Source organism: Patagioenas fasciata, chromosome 3 (assembly GCF_037038585.1).
Source record: "Patagioenas fasciata isolate bPatFas1 chromosome 3, bPatFas1.hap1, whole genome shotgun sequence".
In the NCBI taxonomy this organism is placed as follows: Eukaryota; Metazoa; Chordata; class Aves; order Columbiformes; family Columbidae; genus Patagioenas; species Patagioenas fasciata.
Window position 1 is genome coordinate 71,055,290 of NC_092522.1, and position 13,585 is coordinate 71,068,874.

The window sequence follows — 13,585 nt, forward strand, 5'->3', positions numbered from 1 at the left end:
TCACCTGCAAGAAGTTTTGTCTCATGGACCCTGTGAGGCAGACCTGCAGTAGTTCTGCTAAAATATTGGAGAAGATTTAAAACAAAGGTTTTTTCACATTTAAATTACAAGTATTGCCTCTTTGTAACACCTCTTTCAGATTTCTAACTTCCTAGGAGTCTGTAAGGAAACAGCTAGTGAGTGTTCCTCATCTAAAGATTGCTTAGCTTGTTAAAAAGGAGGGGCAAAGAGGCCTGCAACCTTTAACTCTCTTGCAGCTAAAGCCATGGAGTAACTAGTCAGCCATGCTTTCCATTAAGATTGCATTTATAAATAGTTTATAAAGGATTAATAAATGATTAATATACATCATAAACAACACTACAGATATGACTTTCATAAATTATACTTGGTTGCACATTACTTGAGGGTGTTATACATAGTCATAACAAAACTATGGACTTTGTGGATTCTGTAAGAGCCTACAGTGTTTACCAACCCTTTATAAATTATTTATAAGTGCAACCTCATTGTAAAGTGTGGCTATCTAGTCTGTGTGCACATGTGCTTGGTCATGCAAAGAAAATTGCTTTTAAATAATGTCTTTGTGGAGCCAAACTCTCCCCACACCTAACCTACATTTTTTTCAGCCTGTTGATGACATTAATAATTAAGATTCTCATAAAGATTTAAAAATGTAACTATTTAATTAGGTTTACTGTGCCAAAAGGAATAAACAGAATGTCGTTCTGCAACAGATATGTTGCATCCACATTTCTCTCCTTTCAAAAACTGTTATTTTTTTCAGTCCCACTTATCTTCCCTTTTTGCACTAACTCATGCAAAGGTAACTCCATCCAGAGAGGTTTTGGATAATGTCATGACTGACATGTCAGTCAATCCGTGATTACACCTGACACTGTGGTGTAGCTGAATGTTTTTTCTTGAAGTTGTAGTTCCTGTCCAAAAGTTCAATATTTTTGTACACTAAAAAAAAAAAAAAATCAATTATTACCCTGTATAGCCATACTCAACTATCAGATGGCAGGAAAGACTGTAAATATTTTTGTGATTAATAAATATTCTACATTCTCACAACAGCCCAATCCAGCAAGTATTAAGCTGTATAAGTAAATGTATGATGCTTTGCACGAATTTAGTAATGTAACTAACATCAAGCATTTAAAAGTGATAAAATCAACAATGAACATTTCCATACACAGTACAAACTTTGCAACAGATACATTTATCTATGGCTATAAGTCTTCACCCCCAAGAAACCTCTTATTTCTCTGAAACTATCCCTACCAAAGCTTCTACTCCAGTATCTGTTGGATGTTTCTTGGAAATTGGCATTTTTACCTTATATCCAAGACAGAAGACTATTTTTCTTTCTGGAGTCAAAGCTGTTACAGCCCCTCAGTAGCACACTGGCATTCTCATCTGGGTAAGAAGCTGAAGAATGGGTATCTTTGGAGTAACTTTGCTTAGAGTAATAGATTTATTCCTGAATGACTAAAATTGGAATCCATCATGTTATGGTCAGAAGAACTTTAAGCCATTTTAGTTACCATGGAAAATTCTTCACTTCTAGTCTCCAATCAGAGATGCAGCGTGAATGAACAAGACTCATTGTCTGGCTCTATTTTATCATTTGCAATACCTTCAGAAGAATTGTGATGGACTAAAAATACTTTAAGGGCAGACAAGGGACGAAAAATATGTTCCTTGAAAAAGAAAGGGATAAACTGATTTGCAGGAAGTATTTGTTATGCATTTGCCAGATTAAGTTAAAATGGATCAGGAGGAGTTAAACATAAAGATCAAAACTGGGCTCTTTGGTTAGAACATCATTGCTCTAGAGACAGTTATGTTTGCTTACAAAGGGTGCAGTAATCCCAGATTTTATAGGTTAAAAGCACAAGTAAATTTCCCACTTACATAGGAAATATAATCACAGATTAAAGTACTTATAATTACATATATAAATAAAACTTCACAAAGTCCATCTTTCTTCCATCCATGAATTTATCCCCAAATGATTTTCTGAAATTATTTGTTACATTTAGAAAACTCCCTTGCCCTCAAACCATTGTTTGGCAGCTAAATTGAACACTGATGTTAGGACTGAGTAATTTTGGTTTTTTTTTTTCAAGACTAGTCTTTAAGTGTTTGCCAGTAAAAAATTACAAAAAAAAATTACTTTATCAGATCCATACTCTATTCCTGTCTCTGAATAATCAGAGACAAGAATCTCTTCTCACACAATAGACCTGATACATGTCACAGAAGTGTTATACTCCTTAATTCTTCATATTGCTAAAACCAAATAAAATCGACCGAAAATCCTGACTTCAAATCTTAAAGAAGATTGTGGTTGAGAAGGCTTTCAAGGAATGTAGCATTTACGTCTTGAATCAATTAACAAACAAGGCCAGTTTCAGAAAGCAAAACAATAAGTAAAGGTGAAATCTGGTTTTGGTAAGATTAGACATCATCCATGGCTCAGGTCAAACTTGGCTGGAATAAGCATGATAATCAAACCAGATTTCCACAAGCAAACACCTAACTTAAACCCTGTAAATTCCTGTCCCCCAAATGTCTAGGATAAGAATAAATGCAGAAGGAACCTATTCACCACACAGTTCTCTTCTCAGGTATCAATTTTTATTGCTTTGAACTTGCCTATAACCTTCAAACCACGTCCCCATGTATGCAACCATAGAAGCAGAGCAGTTCTTGTTTAGTAAAGAATGTCACTCAGGTTATGAAAAAGTTTTGCTTCTTAGTGAGAAAACTGTTAAAGACTTGAATCTCCTTGTAGAATTGTGTCAGCCAAGGAGAGGATGAAGTGTCTATCATTAACATTCTTATACTGAAAACATTTAGAGCTATTTTGGGACAAACTTCATTTGTTATTTACTTTATTGACTGTTTGAATATAGTTTTAGTGGACATAGGCAAAGTCTACACTAGAAGCTGGGAATTTGTTGTACTCTCCAGTGTATTTTCCATCTGTTTTCTTTCTAACATCTGTGGCTCAAAAATTGTTCAGGGAAATGGAGAGAAACGGTCTGATAAGCCTTGAAGCTATGGAACCTAACAAGAACTGTTGATACACATTGGGCATGCAGATATGGTGTTGTTCACAGTCTGTATGTCAAGGAAGATTTCATTATCCTAAATTCAACAAACAGCTGCTTCCTTCATGGACACAGAAATACATCTGTATGAGCCTTACTGATGATCATTGTTCTGCTTTTGCAAATCCTGCTGGTATTTGTAAAGCCTGTTAATGAAAATTGGTGCATTAAAGCAGATTTTGATATTCATTAAGGAGGGAAAAAAAAAGAGGAAAATATTTAGTAGGACATCTTTGCTGACATTCTTAAGACTTGCTGGTACTTGTAGTGTTCAGGAGAAGTCCTGCTGGATTAGACAAAGGCTAGACTTTGGAGGTCTCAGTCTCAGATCTCATAGATTAGAAGCTGAGACATCTTAAAACTAAGTCTGTAATTTTATTTCAGCTTGGTTTGTAGAAAATGTGGAGCTCTGATGGTTGTGTGCCTGTGTTTAATATGGTAGATAACAACTTATACTGGGGTTAGCTGCACAGTGCATAACATTTTCTGTCTGACAACAGTTCATGACAGAACATGGCAGCAGAAAGCTTTGTAAGAGTTACCAGAAATGAGTACAACCTTCTTTGCACTAAGTAGCAGCAGGAGGCCAAATATACTCAAAATGAAGATATCTGTGTGTACTGTATTACTACTAGTACGTATTAATAAGTACACTATTGATACATCTTTGTCGTAATTACAGTACATTGGTCTATCAATGATTTTTTTTAGGTGCATCTTAGAGAAGCTGATCTCAAACACAGTGCCAAGTGAAAAAAGAGGCAGCAACGAATCATGGTGATTTTCTTTGGAAGTCCAGTAGATCTCGCAGAGTCAGGAAAATTATATTGTACTGACTTCAATGGTTGTGCCTTGCTGTGTCATGGGAAAAAAGTTTCTTACATTTTTCTAATTAGGAATTGCTGAAATCTGTGCAAAACTGACCAGCTTCTGTGCAGTTTTGTCAAATACAACCATGTAACCACTTGTTTCATTTTTTGAACTCCAACTAGCAAGAGCAGGCTGCTTGGAGACTGAATGATCACACAAGGTTTCAGTGATAAAAGATCAGGGTCTGAAAGCATTCGCAGTTCTGGATGCCTCACATACACAGAAGTCTCTACAGGCAGCAACATTTTCTCATGCAAGCAGAACTTTTCCTGTCTAAAGAAAAAAATCTGCCCTCACTGAAGGGTCAAAATAAAGCTTGGCAGTTGTGTTTCTTCCTTTCCTTGCCTTTCCTTGCCTTGCCTTGCCTTGCCTTGCCTTTCCTTGCCTTGCCTTGCCTTCCCTTGCCTTGCCTTACCTTTTCCTTTCCTTTTCCTTTTCTTTTCCTTTCCTTTTCCTTTCCCTTTCCTTTCCCTTTCCTTTCCTTTTCTCTTTCCCTTTCCTTTTCCTTTTCCTTTCTCTTTCCCTTTCCCTTTCCCTTTCCTTTTGCCTTTCTCTTTCCTTTTCCCTTTCCCCTTCCCCTTCCCTTTCCCTTTCCCTTTCCCTTTCCCTTTCCCTTTCCCTTTCCCTTTCCCTTCCCCTTGCCCTTCCCCTTCCCCTTTTCCTTCCCCTTCCCTTTTCATCCACAGTTTATATACAGGAAATAATTATTGTATAATTGTTTAGGGATCATAGATATTTAATATTCCTGATCTTTTTAATCCTGTTGCATCCAAACTGATTTTTAGTCTCTCCACTTTTTCATATTTATGTGACACTTTACCTTTCATTTGAATATTTTTCTTCATTAACCTAGAATCCTGGTCTTTCCTTTCTTCTTAAAGAACAGTTTTGTACCAGTAAAATTCCAAATTGGCTATGGAATTTGATTTGCACTTGTGCCTTTAGTCAGGTGAGATTTAACCAGTCTGAATCCACCCAACAGATTTACTTCTGAAGTTCATCCATGAAAACCAGCAAAAGTGATCTGACTGTTAGCTTTTCTCAGTATTCTTTTAAAAATATTCTAAATGTATAAGACTGGTTTCTAATGTACTTCTGAAGATCAATTAATTACTTATAAAGATACCAGCATGAAAGAAAAAGATGACTCAGGTGTCCTGATTTTCTTTTTCTAAAATTAAACTGTGATATTAACAAAAATACTATAAAATAGTCCCCAAAAAGCATAGGTACTACTATATAGGGATTAACTTCATCACTTACTATTCTGTGATATGATTCCTATCAATAATCTTATGAAATTGTTAGAACTGCAATCAGTATTATCTTAATCAAGACCTTCATGTTTTTCTAGTAATGGAATATGTACATTGACAATGCTAACTATTTTTTTTTGCTCCACTTCAACTCATTTAAAAAAAAAGATACCTGAATATCCAGAATATTAATTTCATCAGTTAAGCAGCATCAACATTTCTCATTAACATCTTTGTTCAAAAAGTTTCTATCTATATCTTTCTTCAATTAAAAATGCCATTAAAAGAAAATATAAACTTTCACTTTGTATTGCAAGGTTAAAATATTTATTACCATTACATGAATATTTTTCATATTTTAACAGAATATTTTTAGGTTAAGAATGTTCTGGGCCACATCCTTTGAATTTTTTTTTTTTTTTTTTTTTTTCAGAACAAGAGAATTAGGCCCATCCCTGTAGCCCAATGACACTTATAACAGGAACTGAGAAGTTGCAATCCCTGTGCTATCACACAGAAATTTTGATTTGGCTCTTGTACATATTTAGTGAAAATCCTGAGCACTAGAATTTTTCTGATTTCTTGGAAAAAAGACTTTCTAGAGGGTTTAAGATTGTGCAGTAATAAAATACACTGAAATAGGTAGCTGACCAGAGGCGCTCGCATCCCAGGGTAGTAGCTAACTCTGTGGAATCTTATTTCTCACTGTGGAGTAATCAGGAATATCATTCTGGAATTGAGAAAATTTCTTGAAGGAAATTGCGTTAAATTTAATACCTTGTTTTGAAAAGCTTCTGGTTTGAAATATTGCCATTCCCTGAGGAAAAGAGCTTGCTTCCAAACTTTTTAAGTGAAGGTGTACAATGGGTGGTTTTCCAGTCTCAGGTGGTCTACATCACTCTATTCCTACTGATGGGCATGGGATTATTACCAGATCTTATCAAACCCAACAAAAATCTAGCTTCTTTCATTTCAAAAGATAAATCTAATCTGAAGTTTAGATTAAACTTGAAGGTACAAAGGTGTACTTGACTTACTGTTGTACCAGAAGATGATGATCCCATGGATACCTTAGAGAGTAAAGTTTCTACTTTGGGGTGGGACTGAGCAGCCTGATTTAGGACAGAGGTCCAGAGCTGGGAACGGGGTGGTGGCACATGGTCTCTTTTCCCACACCAAAGCTGTGTTCCATGAAACTAAGCTAGCAGAGAATTTGATGATTGTATTAAACTCAGTGTGGTTTTGGACCTCTTTCTAAACTTATGTGATTGTTCTTGAATGATTCCCAAACCCTGTTTATTTATTTTGAGCTGTAAACACAAGATTGCTGTACTTTCAAAATATATCAGTACTAAATTTTTATGAGTAAGGCATAATGTTTTTAAAGCAGCTTAAGTTCTTTAACCTCTGAGGACTAATTTATTTTTTTTCCTCTTCTTTTTAAATGGTAAAGGAGGAATGTCTCTTGTCTTGGTTTATCCAAGCAAATACACAGATCAATAATGCTTAGAGTTTGCAGAAACAAATCCAAATAACCTCTTAATTCTAAGTAAAAGCCTTCTAAGCACAAGGACATTCTTATAGTTGGATAATATCCAAAAGACTGCAGAGCTTCAAGTGAGCTGGGAACACAGTCCTCCCAGCTGCAAACAGAAAGGTCTAGGCCTTGAGTAAAGTAATAGGGTAAAATTAGTAACCTTAAAATGCTTCCCTTTTCTAGAATAAATATTTTACTGAGTTGCCAGACCACTTCAGGAATACTTTGCTTGATCATCTCTGACCAAGACAAAATTTTAGCACAGTCCAACATTTAATAAGGAAGGATGCAGAAGTCTATGGTGCAGAACTATAACATGATGTTAGGAAACATGAGATTATTGTTGTGTAGAAGGGCTTCATTAAATACCAGGCCAAGGATATATAAGTTGTACATAGTGGTCTATATTCTAAGCACTTCTAGCCAGCAGTGATTTTATACACATAAAGATTTCAGAAAAATTAAAAGAAGCCAGGAAATTACTACAAAGCATGTGAAGACATCTTACTCTGATTCAAATGTAACTTTGGTGAATATTTTCAAAAGGGTTTACTTCTGTGAGGAGGTTGCAACGAGCTAAAGCATCAATTTAAAACGTATAGCTAGTACTCACGTGCACTCTCAGTATGAAATAAAATAGCCAGATTTAAGTGATTTTAATTCCTCTGTAGTCAATAGAAAGGATCAAGTTCAAAGGGAGGACTACATATTCCTGAAGGCCTCTGAAAAGCTGCTTAGGGAACCTAGATGAGATGTTGAGCAGGAAGCCAGCCACAGCCTGGTAGTAATGAAGCCCAGAGGCAGAAATGGAAGTGTGAGCCATCTCCATGTAGCCCTTATGTCTTGTTAGAGGAATTTTGTGGAATAACTGTCCTGCATCGACTTTTTCAGGCTCTTTGACCATAACTTATTTTCCTACTGAGCAGGCTGATAGATGTCATCATCCACAGAATTAGATTCAGATCTGAAGCTGTGGAGCATTCATATAGCTTGCAAATTCGGGTCAGTAAAGCAAAAGTCAGATCAGTGAAGCCACACCAATCCACACTCTGCACGATGTGCACAAAGCCTGTGTGTAGTGGTCTCTAACATAACACTGCTAAATATTTATAGCAAGGACATTTCTGACCATTAGTTTTACACATTTTACATCTAGATGTGATGTTTACCAATTTTAAGGGATTGAACAGCTGCAATTCCATCAAGTGACACAGGAAAAACTGCCACAGTTTCTGGTACTCAAACATGGCAGGAGCTCCTTTTGCCTGAGCTGTACTTACTCCATAGATTCTGAAAACCATGTTAGTTCCTGTTTGAAAGGTTCTATTTATATTTTAAATGAAAAAGACATTTGTCACAGGAACATTTTGTATGACTGTGAAAAACTTTAGTTCATAAAGAGTTCATTCATGTCCTTGCAGGTGATGATGATTATTAGAATACCTATGGCTATGTTCAGATTTCATAAATCCAACTCTTTTCACTTTACATGCAGTAATTAATTTAACAGTAGGTGAAATTGCTCTCTCTCTTTGTGGTGTGACATTATGTCACTCAGCATGGGTGACAGATTAGTTTTATTAAAGCTAATTTGATTATCCACTACTGTCATTTAAGCACAGAAATAAGATCTAACTTATCTGGAACACAGAGCAAATTACAGATGTTTTGCATATTGGTTGCTTCCTTCATTTGAGAATTATTTGAAGTATTTCTAAGAAACAAGATGTATAGTTTCTCCTGTTCTAGAACTGATAAATCTTTTTTTTTATCCTTCTCTTCACTGTGCCTCAGAAATAAGTTTGAATAATGAGACTACTTTCAGTTTTATCTAATTTTAGCTTTCAAAATGAAAAGAATGTGAACAACACTACAAAAATGTTTCAACATTTTCAGAAGAAAATATTACACTTTTCCAAACTCAACTTCTTGGGGCATGTAGGCAGCATTTAGAAATTGGAATGGAAAATGTTAGCACTCCCACATATCCAGTATAGGTGGTACAGGTTCAAATCTCCTTGATTCAGAAATGAAAAATAAGCTATTAACAAACTTCTATTCTGACAATACAAGTGTAATGGAAACAGATCAAAAAGAAACTTCGTCATCTGTTTTAATAACCAAATGACAATATTAAACAAGCTGATGTTAGCAAACATTTCCAGTGTGTGCTGTTTTCTCCTGCGAGCTATTGCTAAGACATGATGATGCCCAACACTTTAGTGAACTGCAGCCTCCAAGAAGAATTCAAAGCCATTTAAAAAGATTCACTGCATAACTCTGGGTAAATGTATGGTTTTTATTAAGTTTTCAGAAGCACACCCTGAGGAATAATATTATGATGCCATACTAGCTTTTTTTAGCTAGTATGAAGTAAAATACCTCATGTACTCCAAAAGAAACTGTAGCAATTTAGACCATTTAAGGTATTAATCTATAGATGAATAGCCTGTCACTCTTTTATGTGTTGAGTATGCGGCAGGCAGTGCTGCTAAAGCACAGAGGACTACCTGCATATGTAAGAATAAATGTATTCTTTTATATAATACAAGAACACCTAATTTAAGATGGTAAAATAAAAAAAAAAAAATCCATTGTTTTCCTAATCTTATACTTAGTTGCATTGAAGTGGCATAAATACTGTCACCAAATATTATGTAGAGATTTTTAATGTTGGAACTATAATTAGGAGTCTTCTCTGTCTTGCCAATAAAATATCACAAGTAACCAGGAGTGAAAACATGAAAGTGCTCAACAATTTAGGAAATTTATTTCCCAGTGTTTTCTGTCTCTTGCATTCATTTCATTTGAATAATATGATCACAGTAGTTAGGTGTGCATATTTTATTTGCATGCATTTCGTGCTGGCTAGCTAAAATTTCACTCAAAAAAATCTCTTCAGCCTCCAGCTCTGTATCCAAAGACCCACCAGTTTCCAGCTACGATTAAGATGAAACACAAGGAACAATGATCTTTAATGAGCGTAGCTTGAGAGGAGTAACTAGAACAGAGCTCTATCTCTGTAGACTGAATCAGTGATTGAAAACTTTATTTAAGTCACTGACAGGGAGTAGATTTACCATTCTAACTGCAGTGTCTGTGTCAGTTTCTTAAATTAAGTTTTCAGGAGCTGATTTAGCCCAGGGAAATGCAGAAATCTGGTTGAAGCGTCTCTTGGGGCTGCTTATACTAAATTTTTTGTTTGTGTTTAGTGCTAATGCAGAATTAGAGGAACTCCACTGTCAAGATGTTAGAAGATCGATGCTTTTATTGCTTTGAATTGGAAAGCTGGTATACACAGTAGAACAGTCGCAGGGGGAAGAATGATACAAAAAGCTCTTCTTTGATTGCCTGGTGCTTAAGAATATTGCAAAACATTGTGAATTCAAAGAAGTAGAGATCTTTTTTTTTGGTCAAGGAATAAACACAGCAGATCTGGTTTACTAAATATAGACTGAGTAAAATTATTTTCAATGAAATGTATATCTGTCCAATGGAAAAATATATAAACTTCAATAAATACTTCATTTTTGCAGTATCTATGTAACACTTTACTAGGAAGTGCCAGCAATATACCACATGGGCTGCCTCTTTCTTTAGAGTAAAGCTCTCATAAAATACTTGTAAGAAGGATCTTTAGTTTACACAAAGAGACATAGCTTTAACATCAGCATTACTGATTTTTCTTTCTTTCTTTAAAAAAAGCATTGGAGGTGTTAAAACTTCCCTGAATTCCTAGTACCAGAGCAGTTTTCTTCAATATGCATTAGTGCAATTCTGACTTCACTGGGAGCTGAATTTGGCCAGAGAAGGGCAGTAATGCCCTATATGCTTCCAACCTAATTTTTTGTTTGTTTGTTTGTTGAATCTGAAAGAGTGGTCTAATCTCCAAGATAAGTGACACAGTTCAGCCTGAAAATAAAGATTACATACTCTAGTTCTCAAAGGTTAGGAAATGACAACCTCTTTGGTTCTGGCCTAGTGCACCTCAGTACTACAATACACTATTTATTACACACTATTTTATCACCTGAGCTGAGCACACAACACCCTGTAAAACTTCATCAAACTACCCTCACATGTTTTTCAGTCTTTTAATCTGTAGACACTTACACCTTAATCCAAGGTAACTTCAGAATTTATTTCATTTTTTGTACTGCTGATAATTCTGTTAAATTAATGTGACTAATCACAGCATGTGAGATTAAATTTGTTAGACTGAGACCAGATATTCAGAGAAACAGTTTCCAAGATGTACACTGAACTGATTAATATATCTTCCCATATTGGTGGTGACATGGGTATCTTTTTGATTCTGTGCATGGTTTTCCTGCTGATTTTGGTAGATATACTGTGATTCCTCAGCATATTGAAGAGAAGGTCACGTGAGACAAAGTTCAATATTGTCAAAACTATTTTCGTTCTGACCTACCCATAAGGCATTCTGCAAAAAAGGAAAACTATATCCAGAGAGAAATTTCTATAGTTCGTGGTCACAATGGAAAGAAGTATCAACTGATGCTATGATGTGGTCTGTCGAGGGGCCAATTCTATCATATTTTGATTAATTACATGAATGATTGAAAAAAGACTTATTGTATATCAAGAGATTTCAAGTACATTTGAGGAAAGGAGTAGAATTCAAAATCATCTTCAGAAGGCTGAGATTTTTTCTGGAAAGTGCTATTCAGCAAGGACAAGTGGGAACTACGACACTTGAGTTGAAATAAGTGAACACACAAACACAGTACAGATAGCAACAGCCTGGGTATTTCTCTCTCACAATGGTTCACAGTGATTATCATGGTCCACAAACTGAATGGAAGTCAACACGTTTGTATTGTTGGAGAAAAGGGGTCATCCTCCTTGATTGTACAAACAGGAGGGCAGTCTGCAGCACTGATGTGATTCATGTTAGCTTAAGCTAACAAGCAATGCTTCAACTCAAAAGAAAACTTCAAGAAATCCTGCAGACTGACTGAAGAGGACCCAGAGGGGAGCAATTAGAAAGAGCAGATGTCTGAAAACAAGACCTATTAGGAAAGACAGAAGGAAGTGGGGTTTTCTAGCTTGGAAGAGAGAAGACTGAGAGTATAACTGGCTATTGAAAAGAGCTAAGTTACCTGTTTCCCTGCCTATAACAGAGACACATCCATATCTGGTCCAGGATCTAGACTACATTGCAAAGAAGATACAAATTAGATCTTGGGGAAAAAATTTCTGAAGCCAAATGTGGGGGTAATCACTGGAAAGGACTGCCTGGGGAGTCTGTGTAATTTATTGATGTCGGCATTTAAGAACAAGATAGACAAACTTCTGTCACATTTTCATACATATTTAGGCTGGGGACATGGTCTAATTGACCTACTGACTCATTCAGCAATGTGAATCTATGATTCTAATGACTGAAAGCATGGTTCTGGGAATACATAATATTTATAAATATGTAACACTTATCACCAATAATTCCACTGATATTTGATATATTTAATATAATAATTAGAAGTACCCAACATGTAAAGCACAAACATAACTGAATTTAAATATAACACTTTTCCCTGGAGCTTTCTAACAGATACAAGCAATTTTAATGAAAGAAAAGGAAGCCTTGTTTATAGAAGTAATTTTAAGTGAATGACTTTCTATAAAAAGTTTCTTCTTTCTTAGGCTGCTAACTTTTGATATTACTGCACAGTCCATTCTGTGGAGCTGTTGAAACAGAGTATGACCTGTAATGGCTGGAATGCATTTCTTTAGCTTTGGTTATTGTGCTGGTTTTGGCTGGGATAGAACTAATTTTTTTCTTGGTAGCTAGTATGGGGCTATGGTTTGGATTTGTGCTGAAAACAGCGTTGGTAATTCAGGGATGTTTTAGCTAGTGCTGAGCAGTGCTTACACAGAGTCAAGGCCTGTTCTATTTCTCACACCACCCCACCAGTGAGTAGGTTGAGGGTGCAAAAGAGGTTGGGAGGGGACACAGCCAGGCCAGCTGACTTCAATTGACCAAACAGATATTCCATAGGACGTCATGCTCAGTATACAAGTGAGGGGAAGAAGAAGGAGGAGAAAATGCTTAGAGTGATGGCATTTGTCTTCCCAAGTAACCATTACATGTGATGGAGCCTGGCTTTCCTTGAGATGGCTGAACATCTGCCTGCCCACAGGAACTAGTGAATGAATGAATCCCTTCTTTTACTTTGCTTGCATGCATGGCTTTTGCTTTACTTATTAAACTGTCTTTATCTCAACCCATGAGTTTTCTGACTTCTACCCTTCCGCTTCTCAACCCCATCCCACTGCGGAGGAATAAGCGAGAGGCTGTGTGGTGCAGAGCTGCCAGCTGGGGTAAAACCATGAAGGTTGTCTACTTCTGAGCTAGTTGTCTAGTCAATAGAGCTGTAAAGGCACTTTCAGGGTATGAGTTATCTCACCAGGTATAAAAGTCCTCTTCAGTATGAGGTGAATCACACCTTAAAACGTCCTTTGTTTGCAAGTCCTTTGGCTTTAGAGCAGATCTAATTACTAATCCAATAGTAGATATCTGCATTCAATTCAACTTCATATACTTAAGAAATAAAATCTGAAGTATAGGTACCCTGGAATACATACAAATCAGCATATGTTCTGCAGTTAGATATGCTAAGAAGGCACTTCAACTAAAAATGCCTGGTTTTAGAACAAGTATTTGATAAGTTGGAAATTCCATCATGCATTAAAAAAAAAAAAAAATAGTTAAATATACAATGTCGATTTTCCTTGGGAAGAATACTGAAATGCTGCTTGATAATAAAGAAGATTAT

The 13,585-nt window shown here is 36.0% G+C and overlaps 1 protein-coding gene across 3 annotated transcripts in view; it reads right to left on the reverse strand.

Annotated features, from left to right (window-relative positions):
• The window catches only part of NKAIN2 (sodium/potassium transporting ATPase interacting 2), a 548,040-nt gene that overhangs the window by 84,320 nt on the left and 450,135 nt on the right, over nucleotides 1-13,585 (reverse strand). The gene's annotated exons all lie outside the window — the stretch shown is intronic.